Source organism: Salvelinus sp. IW2-2015, unplaced genomic scaffold (assembly GCF_002910315.2).
Source record: "Salvelinus sp. IW2-2015 unplaced genomic scaffold, ASM291031v2 Un_scaffold2773, whole genome shotgun sequence".
NCBI lineage: Eukaryota > Metazoa > Chordata > Actinopteri > Salmoniformes > Salmonidae > Salvelinus > Salvelinus sp. IW2-2015.
Window position 1 is genome coordinate 2,280 of NW_019944075.1, and position 10,687 is coordinate 12,966.

General features: G+C 41.9%; 1 pseudogene; it reads left to right on the plus strand.

Moving 5' to 3' along the window:
* LOC112074710 (nuclear receptor ROR-gamma-like) overlaps window positions 1-9,650 on the plus strand; it is an 11,909-nt pseudogene extending 2,259 nt beyond the window's left edge.
* Window positions 9,651-10,687: the final 1,037 nt, after the last annotated feature.

Below are 10,687 nucleotides of genomic sequence, written 5' to 3' on the forward strand. Positions count from 1 at the left end.
TATATGTCCCCAGGCCCATAGTAAGGCCGTAGCAGACACTACATGGTGGACTAGTCAGAAGGAGACGGAAGATGTAGGAGGTCATGTGTATATTAGCTAGCTGTCCAATCGCTCCTTCATAACCGTTTCCAGCAATACCACCACTGGTGCTACTCAAACAGTATGTCCGGAGGAGGCTCCGGGTAAAATGACGCTCTGCATGAAGTCTGGAGCCGTTAGCGTTAGCCGGGTTAGCAGTTAGCCAGCGTTAGCTGCTATACCCAATGTTAGCTGGTGCATTCTTTTAACTAGATGGAAGGCCTGCCTGGGGTTTAGTAGATCGCCATGTAAAACAGCTTCAAGATAGGGCTGCTGTGCACATTTCACAGAAGACACTAAGACAATGGTCTGGTGATCGCCGAAGACCTCAATATAGATATAGTTTTGAGAGACAGATTAATATCTAGACTGGGTCTAAGTAAATAGGGTGGAGACGATATGAGAATAAAGACAACATAAAAGAGGAAATAGACCAATTATCAGCAATCGAATGGCTTCAGAATAAGATGAAGAAAAGAGAATAGAGCAGAGATAGAGGGTAGAGTTTGACCGAGAATGGACCAACCGATGCAGAAACAACCAGTTTGCTGTGGCAGTTGCATAATGATTCTCGTGTTTTAAATCATCAATGTCATCTAATGTGGAGGAGAATGACAAGTCCACATCCCAACACCAAATGTTGTCTATGTATTGCTGATCCTCATACAGGGCCTGCAGTACAAACTGCGTCCTCAATCCCAATTGAATGGAAAGATAGAAACATAACATGTGTGTATGTGCGCTCAACAGTGAAAGGTTGCTGCGGTCAGGTTGGTTTCCTGCTTGTTTGAGGTCAGAATTCAGAACCTGAGAGAGCAAAAAACAGCAGACCTACTGGACATCCCTCTCTCTCTCTCTTGCTCTCTCTCCTCTTTAGCTTCTCTTCTCCTATACAGTTTTGGCAGGCAGTCACTTTCTACTTGTTCTAACTCCTACCCCCACCCATCCACATTCTGTCTATCCACTTTCACCCATTAAACATTCTCACACAATTAGGTCAGTCTTCATGAAGTGTTGTTTCAGTTGTTTTTATACTGCACATAAGAACAATATCATGCATTAATGAGTCTTTTAGGGTTTAGTCTTTGTTACTCTTTCAGATGTGCAGTATAAGTGTGATATTCTATCAGATGTTCAGTTATAGTGTGTATTCTATCCAGCATGTGCAGTATAGTGTGTATTCTATCAAGACGTTCAGTACCTAGTGTGTCTTCTATCAGATGTCAGTATAGTGGTGTATTTCGTTATCAGATGTGCAGTATAGTGATGTATTCTATTCAGATGTTCAGTATAGTGGTGTACTTCCCTATAACAGATGTTCAGTATATGTGTGATAATTCTAATAAGATGTTCCACGTATCGTAGTGTATTCATATCAGATGTGCAGCTAGTAAACTGTGTATTCATATCAGCAAGTTTCAAGTATATGTGTGTATTCTTATCAGATGTTCAGTATAGTGTGTATTTCTACTATCGAGTGCGCAGTGTGTATGATCGATGTCAGTATAGTCGTGGTGTATTTCATCATCAGACTCCGTTGCAAGATGATAGTGTGTATTCTATCAGATGTGCGAGTATAGAGTGTATTCATATCAGAGCTGCATAGGTACTAGGATGTGCAGTATAGCTGGCTACTATAAGATGTCAGTTAGTGGTATTCTATCAGAATGTTCAGTATAGTGTGTATTCATAATGTTCGTATAGTGATTTCTTCATGTGCAGTATCAGTCGTGTATTCTATCAGATGTGCAGTATAGTGTGTATTCTCTTTCAGATGTGCGCCAGTAATAGTGTGTATTCTATCAGTGTGGGCAGTATATTGTGTTTTCTAATCAGATGTGCAGTATAGTGTGTATTCTTTATCAGATGTGCAGGAGGTTCTAGTCACATCATTCAAAAATAACACACTGCTGACTGCCCTCTTACGGCTCTGGAGTTCACCCTGTGGCACAAACTGAAAAGAGGGAGCCACAAAACAACACTTGAACCCACACAGACACACACACAGCCACCATTTAACACAATATATTGTTCCACAATGTACACAAGGGATTGTCTACATCCGCTTGAACAAAAACTAACTTACACACCCAACCAGCACAACTAGAAAGACAAACACTCTTCACCGGAACCTCCCCTAAACATCACAAGACGGAAATAGCGTATTTATTTTTCATCATGTTCTGAGAATGTAATAAATGTAGATTTGTTGAATGAATCGAGGAGGGGGGAGGGGAGGAGGGGGGGCGGGAGAGGAGATGGACCATTCTGGCCAGTGTCAACCAAGTGAAACCGACTCTATTACTGCAGCACCCACTATACCTTTATAGACAGATAGAGAGAAGAGGGATGGAGAGAGCGAGCAGGTGAGGATGAAAGAAGGAATAGTCAGAGCGAGAAAAGAAGCCATTAACGCCTTGAAAAGATGAGGTTGACACCTTCACCTTCCTCCTCCTTCTCATCCATTCGCAAATACTTCCCTCCTAACTGTTGTTCTTCTTGTCTGTCGTCGCGTATTTGAATGTCATTTCCTGTTACCCATTTTTAAACAAATTTGGTAAGACAAATGCTAATGAAGCAGGAAAACCAGAATTAATTCATTTCTTTCACTCTTTGTGCAAACTGTTTGATGACAACCAAGCCAAATTATTCTCTTTTTTAACAAAAACCCAAACTTTATTGTATGCAAAAGCCATCGAAATATGTGCTGCTCGTTTCATTGTGAAGTGTGTTGTTGATTGGTAGGGGATAATGGTCAACACCTCAATGCCGAGATAGATATACTGACATAGCCTGCTGGAACACACTCCAACGCAGTGTCACGAATCAAATCAGGTGAAGTACCACTGTCAAGATCTCCAAAAAAAACCTTTCCCCCTCCTATATTGTGTCGTCAACCAAACCCTCTTCTCAGTCTGTTTTGGTGTTAGAATCAAGTAACCATCTGCAGTCTAGGTTCACAATCTCTTTCGCCCTTCCTGCCCGCTATTTTCTTTACTTAACCCATCAATCTATATTGTCATTTCTCTTCTCCCCTAAGTCTCCTCATAATCTACCCTAACTCCCCTAAGTCTCCCATCTCCTTGAATAAGACAGTTCGAATGGGCTCACACGAAAGTACCGTTCTGAAAGGATCTGGGTTTGGACTTTGGCTACCATCCTGCTCTAGCTGACCAACTGAGATCCCACAGTGTATTTGTGGTTTACTGTGAACTGTAATGTGGTGTGTTAATGTAATGCTGTACTTGTGGATACTGTAATGATGTTACTGTTTACTTTTGTAATTGTGTTTACTGTTAACTGTAATGTGTTCTGTTAACTGTAATGTGGTGTGGTTAACTGTATTTGTTAGTGTTAACTGTAATGTTGTGTGAACTGTAATGTGGTGTTATTGTGTGTGTAGCTCAGATTGAGGTGATTCCCTGTAAGATCTGTGGTGATAAATCATCAGGAGTTCACTATGGAGTCATCACCTGCGAGGGCTGCAAGGTGAGACTGCAGCACTACACACCTGATTTCACTCTGACCAAGCAGACATAACAAACAGACTTATTTCCAGGGGTTTCATTGGTTATGTCAATGGTCCTCTCTCCCCCTCAGGGTTTTTTCCGGCGTAGCCAGCTGCCGTCCGTGTCCTACTCCTGTTCCAGACAGAGTAACTGTCCTATAGACAGAGCCAGCCGCAACCGCTGCCAGAGCTGCCGACTGCAGAAGTGTGTGACCCAGGGCATGAGCCGGGATGGTGAGACGACACGCATGCACACATAAAAAAAAGATGGCTCTGGTAAAATAAAGGTTGAATAAATACAACATTTTCAAATCACTTTACTTAAAAATATATATTTTATTTTACCTTTTATTAACTTTATATGAGGTAATTCAACTCAACTCCACCCAAACTGTTTTTGTTTCCCAGCGGTGAAGTTGGTCGGATGTCGAAACGTCAGCGTGAGTCTCTGCGTGCCGAGGTGGAGAGACACCCGTCAGCAGCAGCAGCAGCACTCCAGGCAGAGGCCCAGCCCGCCCTGCCCTACACCAGCAAGCATGCCGTTTCCGGACACCCCACCTGCTCCAGGCCCCGGCTCCGGCCTACTCCTTCCCTGGAGAGCCAGAGCTGCCACCCTGCCCGACAGATGTGCCCCCTACCTGGTGTGCTCCCCAGGCGAGTCCCAGGCTCCAGTCTGGCCTACCAGGGCTCCTGTGTGTCTCCTGGCAGTGGGCACTCAGACAAAGAGGTAAGGGAGTGGACACATACACACACTCGAAACACATAATCAGACTAGCACTGTTTAATATTTATTACCCCTTCCTCCTCTCCACTCCTCTTCTTCAGGGTTCGACTCCCGTCAGCCTCTCCTGACCAGACGATAGGGATGGGAATTAGATCGTATACCCAAACCCCCTACTGCCCTTACCGCCCCTCCCTGCTCACATAGAGGAGCTGTGTGACAGTATTGTGCGGTCCCATAGGGACACCAGTCAGTTCAGACTGGAGGAACTGCAGGCTCTGAGATGGAAGTTGTTCAGCAGAGAGGAGCTCATGCCTACCAGAGCAAGGTACTGTACCAACACATCACTGTGTCTTCGTTCACGTGGGGCAAAAAAGTTATTTAGTTAGCCACCAATTTGCAAGTTCTCCCATCTCTACCCCTTCCTCCCCTAAAAAAGATAGAGAGCCTGTAATTTCATCATAGGGTACACTTCAACTATGACAGACAAAACTTGATGAGAAACAAATCAGAAAATATCACATTGTAGGATTTTTAATGAAATTTATTTGCAAATATTGGTGGAAAATAAGTGATTTGGTCACCTACAAAAAACAAGCAAGATTTCTGGCTCTCCACAGACCGTTGAACTTCTTCATTAGAGGCTCCTCTGTCTCCACTCGTTACCCGATTAATGCACCTGTTTTGAACTTGTTATTCAGTATAAAAGACACCTGTCCACAAACCTTGAAACAGTCACACTCCCAAACTCCAACTATGGCCAAGACCAAAGAGGTCTGTAAAGGACACCAGAAACAAAATTGTAGACCTGCACCAGGCTGCGGAAGACTGAATCTGCAATAGTATGTAAGAGCTTAGTCAGCTTGGTTGAAGAATCAACTGTGGAGCATATTATTAGGAAATTGGAAGACATACAAGACCGACCTTTGATAATCTCCCTCGATCTGGGGCTCCCCACGCAAAATATCTCACCCCGTGGGGTCAAAATGATCAAAGAACGGGTGAAGCCAAAAATTCCCAGAACCACACGGGGGGACATAGTGAATGACCTGCAGAAGCTGGGACCAAAGTACAAAAGCCTTACTCAGTAACACACTACGCGCGCACAGGGACTCAATCCTGCTAGTGCCAAAAGACGTGTCCCCTGCTTAACCAAGTACATTCAGGCCCTTCTGAGTTTGCCTAGAGGAGCAGTTTGGATAATCCAGAAGAAGAATTTGGTGAGAATGTCATATGGTCAGATGAAACCAAAATAGAACCTTTGGTTAAAAAACTCAACTTGTCGTGTTTGTGGAACAAAGAATGCTGAGTTGCATCAAAGAACAACCATATCCTACTGTGAAAGTGCATGTGGGTGGAAACCATGCTATGCTTTGGTGCGTTTTTTTTTTCTGCAACGGGACCAGGAACGACTTGATCGGTAAAGGACAGAATGAATGGGGCCATGTATCGTGGATTTTGGATGAAAAACCTTCCTTCCATCAGCAAGGGCATTGAAGATGAAACGTGGCTGGTCTTTCAGCATGACAATGATCTCAAACACAAACTACACGCCCGGGCCAACGGAAGGAGTGGCTTCGTAGATAGCATTTTCAAGGGTCCTGGAGTGGCCTCTAGCCCAGTCTCCAGATCCAACGCCATAGAAAAACCTTTGGCGGGAGTTGACAAAGTTCCGTTGTTGCCCCAGAACAGCCCAAAACATCACTGCTCTAGAGGCGCATTCTGCAATGGAGGAACGGGGCCAAAATGACGAGCAACAGTGTGTGGGAAACCTTGTGAAGACTTACAGAAAAACGTTTGAGACCCTCTGTCATTGCCACAAAGGGTTATATAACAAGTTGATTGAAAGTGAAAACTTTTTTTTATTGACCAAAATACTTCTTTTCCACCATAATTTGCAATAATATTTCATTAAAAATCCTAATGTGATTTTCTGGATTTTTTTTCCTAATTTTGTCTTCGTCATAGTTGAAATGTACCTATGATGAAATTTACAGGCCTCTTCTCAAATCTTTTTAAGTGGGGAGAAACTTTGCACAAATTGGTGACTTGACTAAATACTTTTTTTTGCCCCACTGTATAAATCATTAGTCAGTCGTCAGTAGTAAATAACAGTTTCATTAATAAGTTAAAAGAAGTCTGACCCCTGAAATCAAGTTTTTCATTTTATTTTTATTTGACTTTATTTTAACTAGTCAGTTTAGAACCAAATTCTTATTTTCAATGACGGCCTAGGAACAGTGGGTAACGACAGATTTTTACCTAGTCAGCTCGGGGACTTGATCTTGCAACCTTTCAGTTACTAGTACAAACGCTCTAACCACTAGGCTATCTGCCGCCCAGATGTGAAGACATCTTGTTTCTCTCTTCCTCCTTCTCACCTCTTTTTGGAATTCCCTCTCCCCTCACATCTCTCTTTTCTCTTGTCTCCCTCCCTCCCTCTCCTCCGTCTCCAGTCAGTAGATGAGATGTGGCAGCACTGTGCCTGAGGCTGACTGAAGCGGTACAGTACGTGTGGAGTGTGGAGTTCGCCAAACGCATCCCAGGGTTCCGTGGGCTTGGACAGAACGACCAGATCACCCTGCTCAAGACTGGTGAGCCGAATCCACCTGTCAATCACTATTTACTCTACTGTCCTCTCTCAAGAAAAGTCTTCCTGTAAGAAGTGCACATTGCCATTATTAAATATTCTTTCCCCTCTCTCTCTCTCCCTCCCTCCATCTCTCTCTCTCAGGTTCGATGGAGGTGGTTCTGGTCAGAATGAGCAGGTGTTTTAACACAGAGAACAGCACCGTCTTCTTCGATGGGAAGTTTGGCAGCACTGAACTTTTCAAGTCTCTGGGTTAGTCCATTGGTTCCTAGTCTTAGCTGTTGAATGGATGCTACACTGCCCTCCATAATTATTGGGACAGTGAAGGATTTTTTATTCTTATGGCTCTGCTCCAAAAGTTTGGATTTGAAATCAAACAATGACTGAGGTTTAAGTGCAGACTGTCCGCTTTAATTTGAGGGTACATAGCACCCCCATTTTAGGGGACCAAAATGATTGGGACGAATTCACTTATATGTGTATTAAAATAGTAAAAAGTTAAGTATTTGGTCCCATATTCATAGCACACAATGACTACATCAAGCTTGTGACTCAAAACATTTATTGGATGTATTTGCTGTTTGTTTTGGTTGTGTTTCAGATTATTTTGTGCCCAATAGAAATTAATGGTAAATAATGCTTTGTGTCATTTTGGAGTCACTTTTATTGTAAAGAATAGAATATGTTTGCTAATACTTCTACATTAATGTGGAAGCTGTATGATATTTGTGTGTCTAACTATCTGAACTTTAACTTCAAATACAAACTTTTGGAGTATAGAGCCAAAATATTAAAAAATCCTTCACTGTCCCAATAATTACGGAGGACACGATCTCATATTAACTTCACCAATTGGTTCCTAGTCTTAGTGGTGCTAACTATGCTAACTGTGTTGTTGCAGGCTGTGGTGATCTGATGGTGGCGGTGTTTGACTTCGCTCACAGTGTGTGTGCCCTGAGACTGACTGAGCAGCAGATGGCTCTCTTCAGCTCACTGGTGCTCATTAACCCAGGTAAGACACACAAATGCACACACATTCTGTAAAATGATANCCCCCCCCCCATTTTAGGGGACCAAAATGATTGGGACGAATTCACTTATGTGTATTAAAATAGTAAAAAGTTAAGTATTTGGTCCCATATTCATTGCACACAATGACTACATCAAGCATTTGACTCAAAACATTTATTGGATGCATTTGCTGTTTGTTTTGGTTGTTTTTCAGATTATTTTGTGCCCAATAGAAATTAATGGTAAATAATGCTTTGTGTCATTTTGGAGTCACTTTTATTGTAAAGAATAGAATATGTTTGCTAATACTTCTACATTAATGTGGAAGCTGTATGATATTTGTGTGTCTAACCATCTGAACTTTAACTTCAAATACAAACTTTTGGAGTATAGAGCCAAAATATTTTTTTTAAATCCTTCACTGTCCCAATAATTACGGAGGACACGATCTCATATTAACTTCACCAATTGGTTCCTAGTCTTAGTGGTGCTAACTATGCTAACTGTGTTGTTGCAGGCTGTGGTGATCTGATGGTGGCGGTGTTTGACTTCGCTCACAGTGTGTGTGCCCTGAGACTGACTGAGCAGCAGATGGCTCTCTTCAGCTCACTGGTGCTCATTAACCCAGGTAAGACACACAAATGCACACACATTCTGTAAAATGATACTGCAGATAATCTTAGTACAATAAAGTCACAGATCCGTAAAGTCACATATCCGTAAAGTCATAGAACGTAATAAACTGATTAATGGTATAAAATTATCTATTTTATCTCTTTTAATCTTTTTTTGTGTGTATTTTTGTTTGTGTGTGTGTGTAGATCGCCCCTGTCTTGAGGATAGAGGCAGAGTACATAGAATGAGGAGAGACTTGGAGGTATGCCTCAGCCACATGCTACGCAGAGACAACCAGGAGAGCCTTCAGCACAAGGTAACACACAGGCACTTGCACATATACACACGCGCACACACACTCACGCATTCAAGTTTGACGGAGTAGTGAGTGGAGAGCGTTACCAGTGGTGTAAAGTACTTAAGTAAAAATACTTTAAAATACAACTTAAGTAGTTTTTTGGGGTATCTGTACTTTACTTTACTATTTATATTTTTGTCAACTTTTACTTTTACTTCACTACATTCCTAAAAAAAATTATGTACTTTTTACTCCATACATTTTCCCTGATACTCAAAAGTACTCATTACATTTTGACAGGAAAATGTTCCAATTCACACACTTATCAAGAGAACATCCCTGGTCATCCCTACTGCCACCACTGGTGTTTACCTTCTATGACATCACTGGACAGTGTGTAGAACTGTCATTGACTAGCTCTGTGTGTGTGTTGTCCCCAGCTCTACCAGAAGGTGTCAGTGTTGCAGTCTCTGTGCAGTCTTCATGTGGAGAAGCTGCACTGGTTCAGCCAGCGCTACCCGCTCATGGTCCACTCTGTCTTCCCTCCTCTATACAAGGAGCTGTTCACCTCCGACCTGCCTTCTGTGGACTCCCTGTGAACTCCCTCTGAACTGTACCGTACATGTTGACAGATAATTAGACAAAGAAACATGCATACAGTAGTAGACAGACACAAACACACAAACATAGACACTTAAGAGACACACAGACACATACACAGACACACAAACTTAGAGACACAGACACATGAGAATGCATTGATAACATGACATGAAATTACTTTGAATGCTTCACTTGTTGAATAAATATATTTTTGTCATTTCAGAGAGCAATGATTTGATTTGATGAAATTATTTCAGTAGCCTATTAGTGATTGGACATTGAAGTGATTTTCATGCAAAAAAATGTTTTATAGATTTTTGTTTTGTTTTTCCTTTTTGAGTGTTATTTCGTCCTTGAGATTATGTATGTTATTTTGACTCAGGGCGGCTGTTGTGACTGTATCCAGACCAGTTGCTAGCTGGTATAAATGACCATATTTAGATGATCACTATGAAATCTAATGGGTGTTTTCTGAGTTGTTTTTAAATGTGTGACTTTACAGAGTTGGCAAACCCATCAGACTGAGTACCTGAGCTATAGCCCATGGGCCCCACGGTTCAGGACCCAAACACACAGTCAAGTATATAGCTAGTCTTCTCAATGAACTGTGTGTGGATCGAATTTGACCAACAATCCTATGTGTCTCTATCGAGCTTTAAATGAGGCTGTGTGTTGCATTAAAACAGAGTCAGAAATCCTAGACAGGCAGAAATGTAAATATGAATCATCTAGATTCTAGAACATAAACTTGGATGCTGGGTAATATTGCTGTAGGCCTACAGTATGTAGGCATTTGAATGACTAACTTTGGGCATGACTGTTATTGTAAACAGATTTTACAAACATTACCGGTGTGTTTCTTTAACATTCTCTGTTAGGAGACAAACTAAGTGTTACCATGGTGATTCCCATGGCTTCCAATAAACTGCTGATATGATTTCAAAAAGGACTGGTGTTCCTGTATTGTCTGTTTTCCCAATGTACAAAATAGGATGCAATAATTGTAATAATGTAATCTGTAATAATTGCATACCAGGAAGGGAAAGAGCTTGAAGAAACATAGCAGGGGAGAGCTCAGTGCATGCAGCTGCACACTGGTAGAATTGACATGTTTTAACGACACATCTATGACAAAACACACACAGACATTCCTGCTTTGAGCCATCCTCAACGGTGTGTGTGTTTTATTCATAGACTATCCAATGAGCTGAGTGTGTTCTATCGACATCTGTGTGTATTTGTGTGTGAGAGAGCGTGGTGAAA